An 18,721-nucleotide genomic window follows, 5' to 3' on the forward strand; every position below is an offset into this window, starting at 1 on the left:
ACCATTGGAGCAAACAACTTTGAGCTTAAACCTCAATTAGTTTCTTTGATGCAACAAAATTGCAAGTTTCATGGACTTCCATCTGAAGATCCTTTTCAGTTCTTAACTGAATTCTTGCAGATATGTGATAATGTTAAGACTAATGGAGTAGATCCTGAAGTCTATAGGCTCATGCTTTTCCCTTTTGCTGTGAGAGACAGAGCTAGAATATGGTTGGATTCTCAACCTAAAGATAGCCTGAACTCTTGGGATAAGCTGGTCAAGGCTTTCTTAGCCAAGTTCTTTCCTCCTCAAAAGCTGAGTAAGCTTAGAGTGGATGTTCAAACCTTCAGACAGAAAGAAGGTGAATCCCTCTATGAAGCTTGGGAGAGATACAAGGAACTGACCAAAAGTGTCCTTCTGACATGCTTTCAGAATGGACCATCCTGGATATATTCTATGATGGTCTGTCTGAATTAGCTAAGATGTTATTGGATACTTCTGCAGGTGGATCCATTCACCTAAAGAAAACGCCTGCAGAAGCTCAAGAACTCATTGACATGGTTGCTAATAACCAGTTCATGTACACTTCTGAGAGGAATCCTGTGAGTAATGGGACGCCTCAGAAGAAAGGAGTTCTTGAAATTGATACTCTGAATGCCATATTGGCTCAGAATAAAATATTGACTCAGCAAGTCAATATGATTTCTCAGAGTCTGAATGGAATGCAAGCTGCATCCAACAGTACTCAAGAGGCATCTTCTGAAGAAGAGGCTTATGATCCTGAGAACCCTGCAATAGCAGAGGTGAATTACATGGGTGAACCATATGGAAACACCTATAACCCCTCATGGAGAAATCATCCAAATCTCTCATGGAAGGATCAACAAAAGCCTCAACAAGGCTTTAATAATGGTGGAAGAAACAGGTTTAGCAATAGCAGGCCTTTTCCATCATCCACTCAACAACAGACAGAGAACTCTGAACAAAGTACCTCTAATTTAGCAAACTTAGTCTCTGATCTATCTAAGGCCACTCTGAGTTTCATGAATGAAACAAGGTCCTCCATTAGAAATTTGGAGGCATAAGTGGGCCAGCTGAGTAAGAAGGTCACTGAAACCCCTCCTAGTGTTCTCCCAAGCAATACAGAAGAAAATCCAAAAGGAAAGTGCAAGGCCATTGACATAGTCAACATGGCCGAACCTAGAGAGGAAGGGAAGGACGTGAATCCCAGTGAGGAAGACCTCCTGGGACGTCCAGTGATCAATAAGGAGTTTCCCTTTGAGGAACCAAAGGACTCTGAGGCTTATCTAGAGACCATAGAGATTCTATTAAACCTCCTTACGCCCTTCATGAGCTCTGATGAGTATTCCTCTTCAGAAGATAATGAGGATGTTACTAAAAAGCAAGTTGCCAAGTTCCTTGGTGCAATCATGAAGCTGAATGCCAATTTATTTGGTAATGAGACTTGGGGAGATGAACCTCCCCTGTTCACCAATGAACTAAATGCATTGGATCAATTGAGATTGCCTCAGAAGAAACAGGATCCTGGAAAGTTCCTAATACCCTGTATCATAGGCACCATGACCTTTGAGAAGGCTCTATGTGACCTTGGGTCAGGAATAAACCTCACGCCACTCTCTATAATGGAGAAACTTGGAATCTTTGAGGTGCAAGCTGCTAGAATCTCATTAGAGATGGCAGACAATTCAAGAAAAGAGGCTTATGAACAAGTAGAGGACATGCTAGTAAAGGTTGCAGGCCTTTACATCCATGCTGATTTCATAATCCTAGATACTGGGAAGGATGAGGATGAATCCATCATCCTTGGAAGACCCTTCCTAGCCACAGCAAGAGCTGTGATTGATGTTGACAGAGGCAAACTAGTTCTTCAATTGAATGAGGACTCCCTTGTATTTAAAACTCAAGGTCATCCTTCTGTAAACATGGAAAAGAGGCACAGTAAGCTTCTCTCAAAACAGAGTCAACCAGAGCCCCCACAGTCAAACTCTAAGTTTGGTGTTGGGGAGTCTCAACAATGCTCTGAACATCTGTAAGGCTCCATGAGAGCCCACTGTCAAGCTATTGACATTAAAGAAGCGCTTGTTGGGAGGCAACCCAATTTTTATTTATCTAATTTTATTTTTATTTTGTTGTTCTTTCATGTTTTATTAGGTTCATGATCATGTGGAGTCACAAAATAAATAGAAAAATAAAAAACAGAATAAAAAACAGCAGAAGAAAAATCACACCCTGGAGGAAGGACTTACTGGCGTTTAAACGCCAGTAAGGAGCATCTGGCTGGCGTTCAACACCAGAACAGAGCATGGATCTGGCATTGAACGCCCAAAACAAGTAGCATCCTGGCGTTCAGACACCAGAAATACACACTGAGGAAAGCTGGCGCTGAACGCCAGAAACAAGCATAGAACTGGCGTTCAACGCCAGAAACATGCTGCATCTGGGCGCTGAACGCCCAGAACAAGCACCAATTCGGCGTTTAAACGCCAGAATTGCATGCAAAGGCATTTTACATGCCTAATTGGTGCAGGGATGCAATTCCTTGACACCTCAGGATCTGTGGACCCCACAGGATCCCCACCTACCTCCACTCATACTCTTCCCTCTTCTCAATGTTCATCCTCTCTTCCCAATAAACACCCTTCCCCAAAACCCTTCACCAATCACCTCAAGCTCTCTTCCCTATTACCTATTCACCACTCACATCCACCTACTCTTCCCCATAAACCTACTTCATACACCCCACCTACCTTCAAAATTCAAAATCACTTTCCCACCCAAACCCACCCTAAATGGCCGAACCTAACCCCTCTCCCTTCACTATATAAACCCTTCCATTCTTCTTCAATTTCACACAACACAACCCCCTCCTCCCCTTCTTGGCCGAAACACATCTCTCTCTCCCTCTCCTCCATTTCTTCTTCTTCTTCATTTATTCTTTCTTTTCTTGTTCGAGGGCGAGCAATATTCTAAGTTTGGTATGGTAAAAGCATAAAGCTTTTTGTTTCTCCATTACCATGGCACCTAAGACCGGAGAATCCTCTAGAAAAGGGAAAGCGAAGACAAAAGCTTCCACCTCTGAGTCATGGGAGATGGAAAGATTCATCTCCAAAGCCCATCAAGACCACTTCTATGATGTTGTGGCCAAGAAGAAGGTGATCCCCGAGGTCCCTTTCAAACTCAAGAGAAATGAGTATCCGGAAATCCGACATGAAATCCAAAAAAGAGGTTGGGAAGTTCTAACAAACCCCATCCAACAAGTCGGAATTCTAATGGTTCAAGAGTTCTATGATAATGCATGGATCACTAGGAACCATGATCAAAGTAAGAACCCGAACCCAAAGAATTATCTCACCATGGTTTGGGGGAAATACTTAGATTTTAGTCCGGAAAATGTGAAGTTGGCGTTTAACTTGCCTATGATGCAAGGAGATGCACACCCCTACACTAGAAGGGTCAACTTTGATCAAAGGTTGGACCAAGTCCTCATGGACATATATGTGGAAGGAGCTCAATGGAAGATTGACTCAAAAGGCAAACCGGTTCAACTTAGAAGACTGGACCTCAAGCCTGTGGCTAGAGGATGGTTGGAGTTCATCCAACGCTCCATCATTCCCACTAGCAACCGATCTGAAGTTACTGTGGATCGAGCCATCATGATTTATAGCATCATGATTGAAGAGGAAGTAGAAGTTCATGAAGTCATCTCCCTTGAACTCTACAAAATAGCCGAAAAGCCCTCCCCCTTGGCAAGGCTAGCTTTCCCTCATCTTATTTGCCATCTATGTTACTCAGCTGGAGCTTTCATAGAAGGAGACATTCCCATTGAGGAAGAGAAGCCCATCATTAAGAAAAGGATGGAGCAAACAAGAGAGCCCACTCATGGAGCTCAGGAAACACGTGAGGAAGCTCATCATCAAGAAATCCCTGAGATACCTCAAGGGATGCACTTTCCTCCACAGAACTTTTGGGAGCAAATCAACACCTCCCTAGGAGAACTGAGTTCCAACATGGGATAACTAAGGGTGGAACATCAAGAGCACTCAATCATCCTCCATGAAATTAGAGAAGATCAAAGAGCAATGAGGGAGGAGCAACAAAGACAAGGAAGAGACATAGAAGAGCTCAAGGACACCATTGGTACATCAAGAAGAAAACGCCACCATCACTAAGGTGGACTCATTCCTTGTTCTCAAATTTTCTATTTTTCATTTTCTTTATGTTAAGTGTTTATCTATGTTAGTGTCTTATTACATGATCATTAGTGTTTAGTAACTTTGTCTTAAAGTTATGAATGTCCTATGAATCCATTACCTCTCTTAAATGAAAAATGTTTTTAATTCAAAAGAACAAGAAGTACATGAGTTTCGAATTTATCCTTGAACTTAGTTTAATTATATTGATGTGGTGACAATACTTTTTGTTTTCTGAATGAATGCTTGAACAGTGCATATGTCTTTTGAAGTTGTTGTTTATGAAGGTTAAATATGTTGGCTCTTGAAAGAATGATGACAAGGAGACATGTTATTTGATAATCTGAAAAATCATAAAAATAATTCTTGAAGCAAGAAAAAGCAGTGAATACAAAGCTTGCAGAAAAAAATGGCAAAAAAAAAAAATAGAAAAAGAAAAAGCAAGCAGAAAAAGCCAAAAGCTCTTAAAACCAAAAGGCAAGAGCAAAAAGCCAATAACCCTTAAAACCAAAAGGCAAGGGTAATAAAAAGGATCCCAAAGCTTTGAGCATCAGTGGATAGGAGGGCCTAAAGGAATAAAATCCTAGCCTAAGCGGCTAAACCAAGTTGTCCCTAACCATGTGCTTGTGGCGTGAAGGTGTCAAGTGAAAACTTGAGACTGAGTGGTTAAAGTCAAGGTCCAAAGCAAAAGAAGAGTGTACTTAAGAACCCTGGACACCTCTAATTGGGGACTTTAGCAAAGCTGAGTCACAATCTGAAAAGGTTCACCCAGTTATGTGTCTGTGGCATTTATGTATCTGGTGGTAATACTGGAAAACAAAGTGCTTAGGGCCACGGCCAAGACTCATAAAGTAGCTGTGTTCAAGAATCAACATACTGAACTAGGAGAATCAATAACACTATCTGAACTCTGAGTTTCTATAGATGCCAATCATTCTGAACTTCAATGGATAAAGTGAGATGCCAAAGCTATTCAAGAGGCAAAAAGCTACAAGTCCCGCTCATCTGATTGGAGCTATGTTTCATTGATATTTTGGAATTTATAGTATATTCTCTTCTTTTCATCCTACTTGATTTTCAGTTGCTTGGGGACAAGCAACAATTTAAGTTTGGTGTTGTGATGAGAGGATAATTTATACGCTTTTTGGCATTGTTTTTAGTATGTTTTTAGTAGGATCTAGTTACTTTTAGGGATGTTTTTATTAGTTTTTATGTTAAATTCACATTTCTAGACTTTACTATGAATTTGTGTGTTTTTCTGTGATTTCAGGTATTTTCTGGCTGAATTTGAGGGACTTGAGCAAAAATCAGATTCAGAGGTTGAAGAAGGACTGCTGATGCTGTTGGATTCTGACCTCCCTGCACTCAAAGTGGATTTTCTGGAGTTATAGAACTCAAAATGGCGTGCTTTCAATTGCGTTGGAAAGTAGACATCCAGGGCTTTCCAGTAATATATAATAGTCCATACTTTGCCCGAGTTTAGATGATGCAAAAGGGCGTTGAACGCCAATTCTACGCTGCAGTCTGGAGTTAAACGCCAGAAACACGTCACGAACTAGAGTTGAACGCCAGAAACACGTTACAAACTGGCGTTCAACTCCAAGAATGACCTCTCCATGTGTAAACTTCAAGCTCAGCCCAAGCACACACCAAGTGGGCCCCGGAAGTGGATTTATGCATCAATTACTTACTTCTGTAAACCCTAGTAACTAGTTTAGTATAAATAGGACTTTTTACTATTGTATTAGACATCTTCGGATCATCTTTGATCAGTTTTATGCTATCTTAGACTTTCATGGGGGCTGGCCATTCGGCCATGCGGACCATTATCACTTATGTATTTTCAAACGGTAGAGTTTCTGCACTCAATAGATTAAGGTGTGGAGCTCTGCTGTTCCTCATGATTTAATACAAAGTACTACTGTCTTATATTCAATTCAACTTATTCCGCTTCTAAGATATCCATTCGCACCCAAGAACATGATTAATGTGATGATTATGTGACGCTCATCATCATTCTCACTTATGGACGCGTGCCTGACAAACACTTCCGTTCTACATGCAAACAAGCTAGAATGAATATCTCTTAGATATCTAATACAGGGGACCGAGTCCGAGTTATTAGTATCTTCGTGGTATAAGTTAGAACCCATGGATGGCCATTCCTGAGATCCGAAAAGTCTAAACCTTGTCTGTGGTATTCCGAGTAGGATCTGGGAAGGGATGGCTGTGACGAACTTCAAACTCGCGAGTGCTGGGCGTAGTGACAGACGCAAAAGGAGGGTGAATTCTATTCCAGTATGATCGAGAACCTCCAGATGATTAGCCATGCCGTGATAGAGCATTTGGGCCATTTTCACAAGAGAGGATGGGATGTAGCCATTGACAACAGTGATGCCCTTACAGAAAGCTTGCCATGGAAAGGGGTAAGACTGACTGGATGAAGACTGCGGGAAAGCAGAGAGTCAGAGGAACGAAAGCATCTCTATACGCTTATCTGAAATTCTCACCAATGATATACATAAGTATTTCTATCTTTATTTTCTATCTATTTATTATTATTATTCGAAAACTCCATAACCATTTGATATCCGCCTGACTGAGATATACAAGATGACCATAGCTTGCTTCATACCAACAATCTCCGTGGGATCGACCCTTACTCACGTAAGGTTTTATTACTTGGACGACCCAGTGCACTTGCTGGTTAGTTGTGCGAAGTTGTGAAGTTATGTTTGGACCATGGTACTGTGCACCAGTTATTGGCGCCATTGCCAGGGAGAGAACGAACAACAAATTTTACAACCTCAGAGTAACAATTTCGCATACCACCTAGCTACCCAAAATTTTCCTTTCACGTTCCATACTCATGCATCACCCTTTATTTTAATTTTATCATATATGCATTGATCTTTGAATTTTAACTTGGCATTGGGGTAATTTTGTCCCCTTATTTATTTATTGAATATTTTTGGATTTTTTTTATAAAAATAAACACAGCTTATCAATGCACATGGATTTTTAATTTTTTTTATAGTTTCACATGAGTAGGTACCCAAATTCCCATTATCTTATTATGACACATTCCTTTATTAACCTTTATTCCCACAATCTTCCCATACTCAATTGACACACAATTCTATCTTAAGCTAACCAAAGATTCAATTGGGATATATAATTGTTTTTCCGCTTAAGGCTAGTGATGTGGTAAAATACAGAACAAATAGGATTTAAAGGCTCAAAGTGGCTAACAAAGGTAACTTAAGGGGTATGCTTAATTGGGATAAGTGAACTAAAGAAATAATGGCCTCAATCATATGTGGTGCACAAATTGTGAATCACACTTTTCACAACTCGTACCACTAACCAGCAAGTACACTGGGTCGTCCAAGTAATACCTTACGTGAGTAAGGGTCGAATCCCACGGAGATTGTTGGTTTGAAGCAATCTATGGTTATCTTGTAAATATTAGTCAGGAAGTCAAATATGTTTATCAGTTGAATTGTGAATAACCAAGAGAGCATAAATTAAAGGTTACTTGTTATGCAGTAATGGAGAATATGTTGGAGTTTTGGAGATGCTTTGTCTTCTGAATCTCTGCTTTTCTCTGTCTTCTAATCCACGCACGCACGTCCTCCTATGGCAAGCTGTATGTAGGGGATCACCATCGTCAATGGCTACATCCCATCCTCTCAGTGAAGAATATGCTCACATGCTCTGTCACAGCACGGCTAATCATCTGTCAGTTCTCGATCATGCTGGAATAGGATTCACCCTCCTTTTGCGTCTGTCACTACGCCCAGCACTCGCGAGTTTGAAGCTCGTCACAGTCATTCAATCCCTGAATCCTACTCGGAATACCACAGACAAGGTTTAGACTTTCCGGATTCTCATGAATGCCGCCATCAGTTCTAGCTTAGACCACGGAGATTCTGATTAAGAAATCTAAGAGATACTCATTCAATCGGATATAGAATGGAGGTGGTTGTCAGGCACACATTCATGGGTTGAGGAAGGTAATGAATGTCACGGATCATCACCTTCATCACAGTTAAGCACGAATGAACATCTTAGATAGGAACAAGCATGTTTGAATGGAAAACAGAAATACTTGTATTAATTCATCGAGACACAGCAGAGCTCCTCACCCCCAACAATGGGGTTTAGAGACTCATGCCATCAGAGAATACAAAGTTCAGATCTAAAATATCATGAGATGCAAAATAAGTCTCTAAAAGTTGTTTAAATACTAAACTAGTAGCCTAGGTTTACAAAAAATGAGTAAACTATGATGGATGATGCAGAGATCCACTTCTGGGGCCTACTTGGTGTGTGCTGGGCTGAGATTTAAGCAATTCACATGCAGAGGCCATTTGTGGAGTTGAACGCCAGTTTTTGTGCCAGTTTGGGCGTTCAACTCCAGCTTTTGATCCTTTTCTGGCGCTGGACGCCAGAATTGGGCAGAGAACTGGCGTTGAACGCCAGTTTATGTCGTCTATCCTTGTGTAAAGTATGGAATATTATATATTTCTGGAAAGCCCTGGATGTCTACTTTCCAACGCAATTGGAAGCATGCCATTTCGAGTTCTGTAGCTCCAGAAAATCCACTTTGAGTGCAGGGAGGTCAGAATCTAACAGCATCAGCAGCCCTTTCTCAGCCTGAATCAGATTTTTGCTCAGCTCCTTCAATTTCAGCCAGAAAAATACCTGAAATTATAGAAAAACACACAACTCATAGTAAAGTCCAGAAATATGAATTTTTCCTAAAAACTAATGAAAATAGACTAAAAACTAACTAGAACATACTCAAAACTATATGAAATTAACCCCAAAAAAGCGTATAAAATATCCGCTCATCACAACACCAAACTTAAACTGTTGCTTGTCCTCAAGCAACTAGACAAATAAAATAGAAGACTAATAGGTTGAGAAGCAATAATATCTCAGAGTTTTCGAGTGAAGCTCAGATTCTAATTAGATGAGCGGGACTAGTAGCTTTTTGCTTCTGAACAGTTTTGGCATCTCACTTTATCCATTGAAGCTCAGAGTGATTGGCATCTATAGGAACTTAGAATTCAGATAGTGTTATTGATTCTCCTATTTCAGTGTGATGATTCTTGAACACAGCTATTTTATGAGTCTTGGCCGTGGCCCTAAGCACTTTGTTTTCCAGTATTACCACCGGATACATAAATGCCACAGACACATAATTGGGTGAACCTTTTCAGATTGTGACTCAGCTTTGCTAAAGTCCCCAATTAGAGGTGTCCAGAGTTCTTAAGCACACTCTTCTTTTTGCCTTGGACCTTGACTTTAACCGCTCAGTCTCAAGTTTTCACTTGACACCTTCACACCACAAGCACATGGTTAGGGACAGCTTGGTTTAGCCGCTTAGACCAGGATTTTATTCCTTTAGGCCCTCCTATCCACTGATGCTCAAAGCCTTGGGATCCTTTTTATTTGCCCTTGCCTTTTGGTTTTAAGGGTTATTGGCTTTTTGCTCTTGCCTCTTGGTTTTAAGAGCTTTTGGCTTTTTCTGCTTGCTTTTTCTTTTTTTTTTTCTGCAACCTTTGTTCTTTGCTGCTTTTTCTTGCTTCAAGAATCATTTTTATGATTTTTCAGATTATCAATAACATGTCTCATGTTCATCATTCTTTCAAGAGCCAACATATTTAACAGTCTTAAACAACAAATTCAAAAGACATATGCACTGTTCAAGCATTCATTCAGAAGACAGAAAGCATTGCCACCACATTTAACTAATTAGAATTTCTCTTATTAAAACTCGAAATTTTATTGCCTCTTATTCAAAAGATCTACTACTTTATTCATGTTTGCTAATGATGAGAAAAATAAACTATAGCTTAAGTGGAGATAAAATCAAAATGGATACTAATTACTACTATATGACTCCTAAGGTAAACTTCTATAAGGACACTATTACAGAGTTAAGGCAGAAATTAGAAATTAACAACCTTTATTCTGGGGGGACTGGGGTTCCTCTGATCCTTGGGGTGCTTGGTCCTACAAGAGAAGACTTTTGGCGCTTCAATTCCCTTAAGTCACGCCCTTGCTCCTCTTGTTCTTTAAACATATAGGTCAGCATTTGAGTGTGTTCCTTCTATTCTTTTATTATTTGCTCCATAGCTTCCCGTATCTTAGTAACAGACGTCTCAAGATACTCCCAGTATTCAGATTGAGGGATCTCTGGGAGGAATTCCTGTGCTCTCTTCTTGATGGGATCATCCTGTGCTTGTTGTTTTTCCATTGATGCTTTGGTGATTGGCTTCTCAATTGAGATATACTCAGTTATTCCCATCCTCACTCCAGCGTCCTTGCAGAGCAGAGAAATCATGCTTGGATAAGCTAACCTGGCCTCTTTAGAACTTTTGTTAGCAATTTTGTAGAGTTCAGCTGAAATCAGCTGATGAACCTCCACTTCCTTTCCCATCATGATGCAATGGATCATCACTGCTCATTTAACTGTGACTTCAGAACGATTGCTGGTAGGCAACAGAGAACGCCCAATGAAGTCTAGCCATCCTCTGGCGACTGGTTTGAGATCCTCTCTCTTGAGTTGATTTGGGACACCCTTTGTGTTGGTGGTCCACCTGGCTCCAGGGATACATATGTCCTCTAGAATCTTATCCAGGTCAATGTCTGCTCTCATCATCCTCCTGTTGAAGGAGTCTGGATCGTCCTTTAGCTGAGGTAGCTTTAAGATCTCTCTGATCTTGTCAGGGGTGGTATGAACAATCTTTCCTCTGACCATGGTCCGAAATTCATAGAAGGCAGTTCCAGATAGTTTTTGCTTGTCAGTCTGCCACATATTAGCATAGAACTCCTGGACCATGTTTCTTCCTACTTTCGTTTCAGGATTAGCTAGGACTTCCCAGTTCCTGATTCGAATTTGCTCCTGGATCTCTGGATATTCATCTTCTTTCAGATCGAATCTAACTTCTGGGATCACTGATCTCAGACCTATTATTTTAAGATAATGGTCTGAATGTTCTTTAGATAAGAACTTCCCTTGATTCCAAAGTGGTTTTGGAACGCTCTCTTTCTTGCCTCTTGGGGTGGGTTGTTTTCCTTTAGGAGCCATGATCTTAGTGATCTCGGATAAACACACCAAACTTAGAGGTTTGCTTGTTCTCAAGCAAAAGAAAAGAAAGGAGAGGGATAGAAGGAGAGCTAGGTGCAATTGTTGATGGAGGAGGAGGGAGGCCGAACCCAAATTTAAAGGGATGGGGGGTGGGTTTTCGAAAAATTGGAAAAGATAAGATAAAAAGATTGAGTTGACAAAGATAAGATAGAAGATATAGTTTAATTTTGAAGAGATATGATAGATTTTTGAAAAAGATAAATCTGAATTTTGAAAAAGATAATATGGAGATTTGAAAAAGATATGGATTAGTTGAAAAGATTTTAAAGTGAAAAAGATAGATTTGTTTTCAGAAAAGATTTGAAAAGAGTTGGATTGAATTTGGAAAGAGGGATTTTTAGAAATTAAGGGTTTTAGAAATCAGGGTTCTTAACATGTTCATGTAAAAATCATGCATTGAAACATAAAATTTGAAATTAGAATGGAAATACGTGTGGAAAAAAACTGAATTTGGCTCCTCCCTGCCTTCTTGGTGTTTGAACGCCCAAACACTGCCTGTTTTGGGCGTTCAGCGCCCAAATGCTGCTCTCCTGGGCATTCAACACCCAGCTGCTGCCATTACTGGCGTTCAACGCCCAGTGGGTGCCCCTTTCTGGCATTGAACGCCCAGATTGCTACCATTACTGGCGTTCAACGCCCAGTGGATGCCCATTGTGGGCGTTGAACGCCCAAAATATACTTTTACTGGCGTTTTCTTGCCAGTGAGCTCTTTTTCTCTGTTTTGTGTGCCGAGGTCTTCTGTAAATGATTATTTACCTTGTTGTCAATGAACTCTATATAAACAAATAAAAATAAAAATAAAAATAAAAATAAAAATAGGGCGAAATGCTTAGAGGATTGTTGCCCCTTGGCTGGGTTGCCTCCTAGCAAGCGCTTCTTTATTGTCTTTAGCTGGACCTTGCTGAGCTTTTAGTCTAGCTTCAGCCTTGAGCATTCTTGCTCAATGTTGCCTTCAAGATAATGCTTGATTCTCTGTCCATTGACAATGAACTTCTTATCAGAATCAATATCTTGAAGCTCCACATAACCATATGGTGATACACTTGTAATCACGTATGGTCCCCTCCACCGGGATTTCAGTTTCCCGGGGAATAGCCTGAGTCTAGAGTTAAACAACAGGACCTTCTGTCCTGGTTCAAAGGTTCTAGATGACAGCTTTCTGTCATGCCATTTTTTTTATTTTTCTTTATAAAGCTTGGCATTTTCGAAAGCTGTGAATCTGAATTCCTCTAGCTCATTTAGCTGGAGCAATCGTTTTTCTCCTGCTAATTTGGCATCAAAGTTTAGGAATCTGGTTGCCCAGTAGGCCTTATGTTCCAGTTCCACGGGCAGGTGACATGCCTTACCATACACGAGTTGGTATGGAGATGTCCCTATGGGGGTCTTGAATGCTGTCCTTTAAGCCCACAGAGCATCATCCAAGCTCCGTGCCCAATCCTTTCTACGGGTATTTACTGTCCGTTCCAGGATTCTCTTTAATTCTCTGTTAGAGACTTCAGCTTGCCCATTGGTTTGTGGATGATATGGAGTGGCCACCTTGTGGCGAATTCCATACCGAACCATGGCAGAGTAAAGCTGTTTATTGCAGAAGTGAGTGCCCCCATCACTAATTAGTACTCTAGGGACACCAAACCTGCTAAAGATATGTTTCTGGAGGAACTTCAGCACTGTTTTAGTATCATTGGTGGGTGTGGCAATGGCCTCAACCCATTTTGATACATAGTCAACTGCTACCAGAATATAAGTGTTTGAGTATGACGGTGGGAAAGGTCCCATGAAGTCAATTCCCCATACGTCAAACAACTCAATTTCCAAGATTCCCTGTTGAGGCATGGCGTAACCATGAGGCAGATTACCAGCTCTTTGGCAACTGTCACAGTTGCGTACAAACTCTCGGGAATCTTTATAGAGTGTGGGCCAATAGAAGCCACATTGGAGGACCTTGGTGGCTGTTCGCTCACCTCCAAAATGGCCTCCATATTGAGATCCGTGGTAATGCCACAGGATCCTTTGTGCTTCTTCTCTAGGCACACACCTACGGATAATTCCGTCTGCACATCTCTTAAAGAGATAAGGTTCATCCCACAAGTAGTACTTTGCATCAGTAATTAATTTCTTCTTTTGTATCCTGTTGTATTCCTTGGGTATGAACCTTGCAGCTTTATAGTTTGCAATATCGGCAAACCATGGTGCTTCCTGAATGGCAAATAGATGCTCATCAGAAAACGTCTCAGAGATCTCAAGAAAGGGGAGGGACGTCCCTTCCACTGGCTCTATCCGGGACAGATGATCAGCCACTTGGTTCTCTGTCCCTTTTCTGTCTCTTATTTCTATATCAAACTCTTGCAGAAGCAATACCCATCTGATGAGCCTGGGTTTTGAATCCTGCTTTGTGAGTAGATATTTAAGAGCATCATGGTCAGTATACACAATCACTTTTGATCCAACTAAGTATGATCTGAACTTGTCAATGGCGTAAACCACTGCAAGTAGTTCTTTTTTGGTGGTTGTGTAATTTTTCTGGGCATCATTTAGAACGCGACTGGCATAATAAATGACATGCAGAAGCTTGTCATGCCTCTGTCCCAATACTGCACCAATGGCACGATCACTGGCATCACACATTAGTTCAAATGGTAACGTCCAGTCTGGTGCAGAAATGACTGGTGCTGTGACCAGCTTAGCTTTCAGCGTTTCAAACGCCTGCAGGCACCTTGTGTCAAACACAAATGGCGTGTCAGCAGCTAGCAGATTGCTTAGGGGTTTTGCGATTTTTGAAAAATTCTTTATAAACCTCCTATAGAATCCTGCATGCCCCAGAAAGCTTCTGATTGCCTTGACATTGGCAGGTGGTGGTAATTTTTCAATTACCTCTATTTGTGCTTGATCCACCTCTATTCCCTTGTTTGAGATTTTATGCCCAAGGACAATTCCTTCAGTCACCATGAAGTGACACTTTTCCCAGTTTAAAACTAGGTTGGTCTCTTGGCATCTTTTCAGAACAAGTTTCAGGTGATCAAGACAGGAGCTGAATGAGTCTTCGTATACTGAGAAGTCATCCATGAAGACTTCCAGAAAATTTTTCACCATATCAGAGAAAATAGAGAGCATGCATCTCTGGAAGGTTGCAGGCGCATTACATAGCCCAAATGGCATCCTTCTATAAGCAAACACTCCGGATGGACATGTGAATGCTGTTTTCTCTTGATCCTGGGGATCTACTGCAATCTGGTTATAGCCTGAGTAGCCATCCAAAAAGCAGTAATAATCATGACCTGCTAGTCTTTCTAGCATCTGGTCTATGAATGGTAAAGGAAAATGATCCTTTCTGGTGGCTGTATTGAGTCTTCTGTAGTCAATACACATGCGCCATCCTGTAACTGTTCTTGTAGGAACCAGTTCATTCTTTTCATTATGAATCACTGTCATGCCTCCCTTTTTTGGGACGACTTGGACAGGGCTCACCCATGGGCTATCAGAAATAGGGTAAAAAATCCCAGCCTCTAGTAATTTGGTGACCTCTTTCTGCACCACTTCCTTCATGGCTGGATTTAGCCGCCTCTGCGGTTGAACCACTGGCTTGGCATTATCCTCCAATAGGATTTTGTGCATGCATCTAGCTGGGCTTATGCCCTTAAGGTCACCTATGGACCACCCAAGAGCTGTCTTGTGTGTTCTTAGCACTTGAATAAGTGCTTCCTCTTCCTGTGAATTTAAAGCAGAGCTTATGATCATTGGAAAAGTGTCACCTTCTCCCAGAAATACATATTTCAAGGATGGTGGTAATGGCTTGAGCTCTGGTTTAGGAGGTTTCTCCTCTTCCAGAAGAAATTTCAGAGGCTCTTTCATGTCCTCTGAATCTTCTAAATCAGGCTGAACATCTTTAAAGATGCCTTCCAACTCTGATTCGAGACTCTTAGCCATGTTGATCTCTTCTACCAAGGAGTCAATAAGATCAACTTTCATGCAGTTTGTTGATGTGTCTGGATGCTGCATGGCTTTGACAGCGTTCAACTTGAACTCATCATCATTGACTCTCAGGGTTATTTCCCCCTGTTGGACGTCAATAAGGGATCGTCCAGTTGCTAGGAAGGGTCTTCCTAGAATGAGAGTAGCACTCTTGTGCTCCTCCATTTCCAGCACAACAAAGTCAGTGGGAAAGGCGAATGGCCTAACCCTGACAATCATGTCTTCAATCACGCCTGATGGGTATTTAGTGGAGCCATCAGCAAGTTGAAGACATATCCGGGTTGGTTTAACTTCTTCAGTTAAACCAAGCTTTCTGATAGTGGATGCAGGTATTAGGTTGATGCTTGCCCCAAGATCGCATAAAGCTGTCTTGGTACAATTATCTTCCAGTATGCATGGTATCAGAAAGCTCCCGGGGTCTTTAAGCTTTTCAGGAAAGCTTTTCAGAATGACTGCACTGCATTCTTCAGTGAGGAGAACTCTTTCTGTTTCTCTCCAATCCTTCTTATGACTCAAGATCTCTTTCATGAACTTGGCATAAGAGGGTATTTGCTCAAGTGCTTCTGCAAATGGAATCTTTATTTCAAGAGTCCTGAGATAATCTGCAAAGCGAGCAAATTGCTTATCCTGCTCCTCTTTCCGGAGTTTTTGAGGATAAGGTATCTTGGCTTTATATTCTTCAACCTTAGTTGCTGCAGGTTTATTGCCTACAGAAGTGGTTGAAGAAGCCTTTTTAGAGGGGTTGTTATCAGCATTTGTGTGTGTCTGATCCCTCACTGGCAATTGAGTGCCAGAGTTAGAAGCTGGAGTAACGTGAGAAGCCAACTCCTTGTCTGTTCCTGGCGTTTGAACGCCAGAATTGTGCCCATTTTGGGCGTTCAGCGCCAGATCCTGCCCATTTTGGGCGTTCAACGCCAAATCCTTGCCCATTTCTGGCATTGAACGCCAGTCCTGCTTTGTTTCTGGCGTTGAACGCCAGTTTTGGCCATGGTCTGGGCGTTCAGCACCAGCCTTCCACCAATTTTCTGGCGTTTTAGCGCCAGAATTATTTTTTTCTGGGCTCTTACTGTCCTCAGGTGAATTTTGGGTGGTTTGCTCATTTATTATCTTTTTGCTGCCTTGAGGTGGGGTATTTAATGTTCTCCCACTTCTTAGTTGAACTGCTTGGCATTCTTCTACTATTTGCCTTGACAGCTGCTGCTTTGTTTGCTTAAACTGTTCGTCCATATGTATATTAGCCATCCTTGTCTCTTGTAACCTGTCTTTAAATTCGGCTAGCTGCTTTGTTAGAAAATTCAATTGCTGATTGAATTCAGCAGCTTGTTTTACAGGACTGAGTTCAGCAGTTACTGTTTTAACCTCTTCATTCATGGAAGGGTTGCTGCTTAGGTACAGATGCTGATTCCTGGCAACTGTATCAATGAGCTCTTGAGCCTCTTCAATTGTCTTTCTCATGTGGATAGATCCACCAGCTGAGTAATCTAGAGACATCTGAGCTCCTTCTGCAAGCCCATAGTAGAAGATGTCTAACTGAACCCACTCTGAGAACATTTCAGAGGGGCATTTTCGTAGCATCTCTCTGTATCTCTCCCAGGCATCATAAAGAGATTCATTATCTCCTTGCTTGAAGCCTTGGATGTCCAGCCTTAGCTGTGTCATCCTTCTTGGAGGGAAATATTGATTCAGGAATTTTTCTGTCAGCTGTTTCCATGTCTTTATGCTGGCCTTAGGTTGGTTATTTAACCACCTCTTAGCTTGATCTTTTACAGCAAATGGGAACAGTAATAGTCTGTAGATATCCTGATCTATTTCCTTATCATGTACTGTGTCAGCAATTTGTAAAAATTGTGCCAGAAACTCTGTTGGTTCTTCCTGTGGAAGACCGAAATACTGGCAGCTTTGCTGCACCATGATAATGAGCTGAGGATTCAACTCAAAGCTACTGACTCCAATGGAGGGTATGCAGATACTACTCCCATATGAAGCAGTAGAGGGGTTAGAATATGACCCCAGAGTCCTCCTGGACTGTTCATTTCCACTTAGGTCCATGATGGAGAAAGGGAGATGATGTAAAATAGAAAAAATATTTTTTATTTATTTATTTATTAATTTATTTCAAAAATAAAATAAATCAAAATAAAATAAATAAAAATGAGTAAAAGATTTTCGAAAAAGTGAGGAGAGAGAAAGTGGTTAGGAGATTTTGAAAAGGATATGATGATTTTTTTGAAAAGGGTTTTAAATTTTGAAATAAAAATCTGAATTTTTAAAGGAGAGAGAAAAACAATAAGATAACACAGGATTTAAAATTTTTAGATCTGAGGTTCCTTATTTTTGAAAATTTTGGGGGGGGAAAAACACCAAGGAACACCAAACTTAAAAATTTTAAGATCAAGACACAAGAAAAACTTAAGAACACAAAGGAAGAACACCAAACTTAAAATTTTTAGAAAACCAAAATAAATTTTCGAAAAACACAGAAAAATCAACAAGAAAACACCAAACTTAAAGTTTGGCACAGGATTTAATAGAAAAATTATTTTTTTTAAAAATATTTTAAAAAGAAAATAAGGATTCTAAGATTCTAACACAACAATAAAAAGAGACTCTAAACAAAAAAAAAGAGAAATTTTTCCTAATCTAAGCAACAAAATAAACCGTTAGTTGTCCAAACTCAAACAATCCCCGGCAACGGCGCCAAAAACTTGGTGCACAAATTGTGAATCACACTTTTCACAACTCGTACCACTAACCAGCAAGTGCACTGGGTCGTCCAAGTAATACCTTACATGAGTAAGGGTCGAATCCCACGGAGATTGTTGGTTTGAAGCAATCTATGGTTATCTTGTAAATCTTAGTCAGGAAGTCAAATATGTTTATCAGTTGAATTGTGAATAACCAAGAGAGCATAAATTAAAGGTTACTTGTTATGCAGTAATGGAGAATATGTTGGAGTTTTGGAGATGCTTTGTCTTCTGAATCTCTGCTTTTCTCTGTCTTCTAATCCACGCACGCAAGTCCTCCTATGGCAAGCTGTATGTAGGGGATCACCGTCGTCAATGGCTACATCTCATCCTCTCAGTGAAGAATATGCTCACATGCTCTGTCACAGCACGGCTAATCATCTGTCGGTTCTCGATCATGCTGGAATAGGATTCACCCTCCTTTTGCGTCTGTCACTACGCCCAGCACTCGCGACTTTGAAGCTCATCACAGTCATTCAATCCCTGAATCCTACTCGGAATACCACAGACAAGGTTTAGACTTTCCGGATTCTCATGAATGCCGCCATCAGTTCTAGCTTATACCACGGAGATTCTGATTAAGAAATCTAAGAGATACTCATTCAATCGGATATAGAACGGAGGTGGTTGTCAGGCACACGTTCATGGGTTGA

At 40.9% G+C, this 18,721-nt stretch overlaps 1 non-coding gene across 1 annotated transcript; it reads right to left on the minus strand.

The window, feature by feature from the left end:
* Positions 1–303: 303 nt before the first annotated feature.
* LOC112724806 (small nucleolar RNA R71) lies at positions 304–410 on the minus strand. The gene has a single exon (XR_003163951.1). It is a non-coding gene; the product is annotated as a small nucleolar RNA R71 (small nucleolar RNA).
* Between the last annotated feature and the right edge of the window lie 18,311 nt (positions 411–18,721).

The sequence above is a fragment of the Arachis hypogaea genome, chromosome 11 (assembly GCF_003086295.3).
Source record: "Arachis hypogaea cultivar Tifrunner chromosome 11, arahy.Tifrunner.gnm2.J5K5, whole genome shotgun sequence".
NCBI classification, from domain to species: Eukaryota; Viridiplantae; Streptophyta; class Magnoliopsida; order Fabales; family Fabaceae; genus Arachis; species Arachis hypogaea.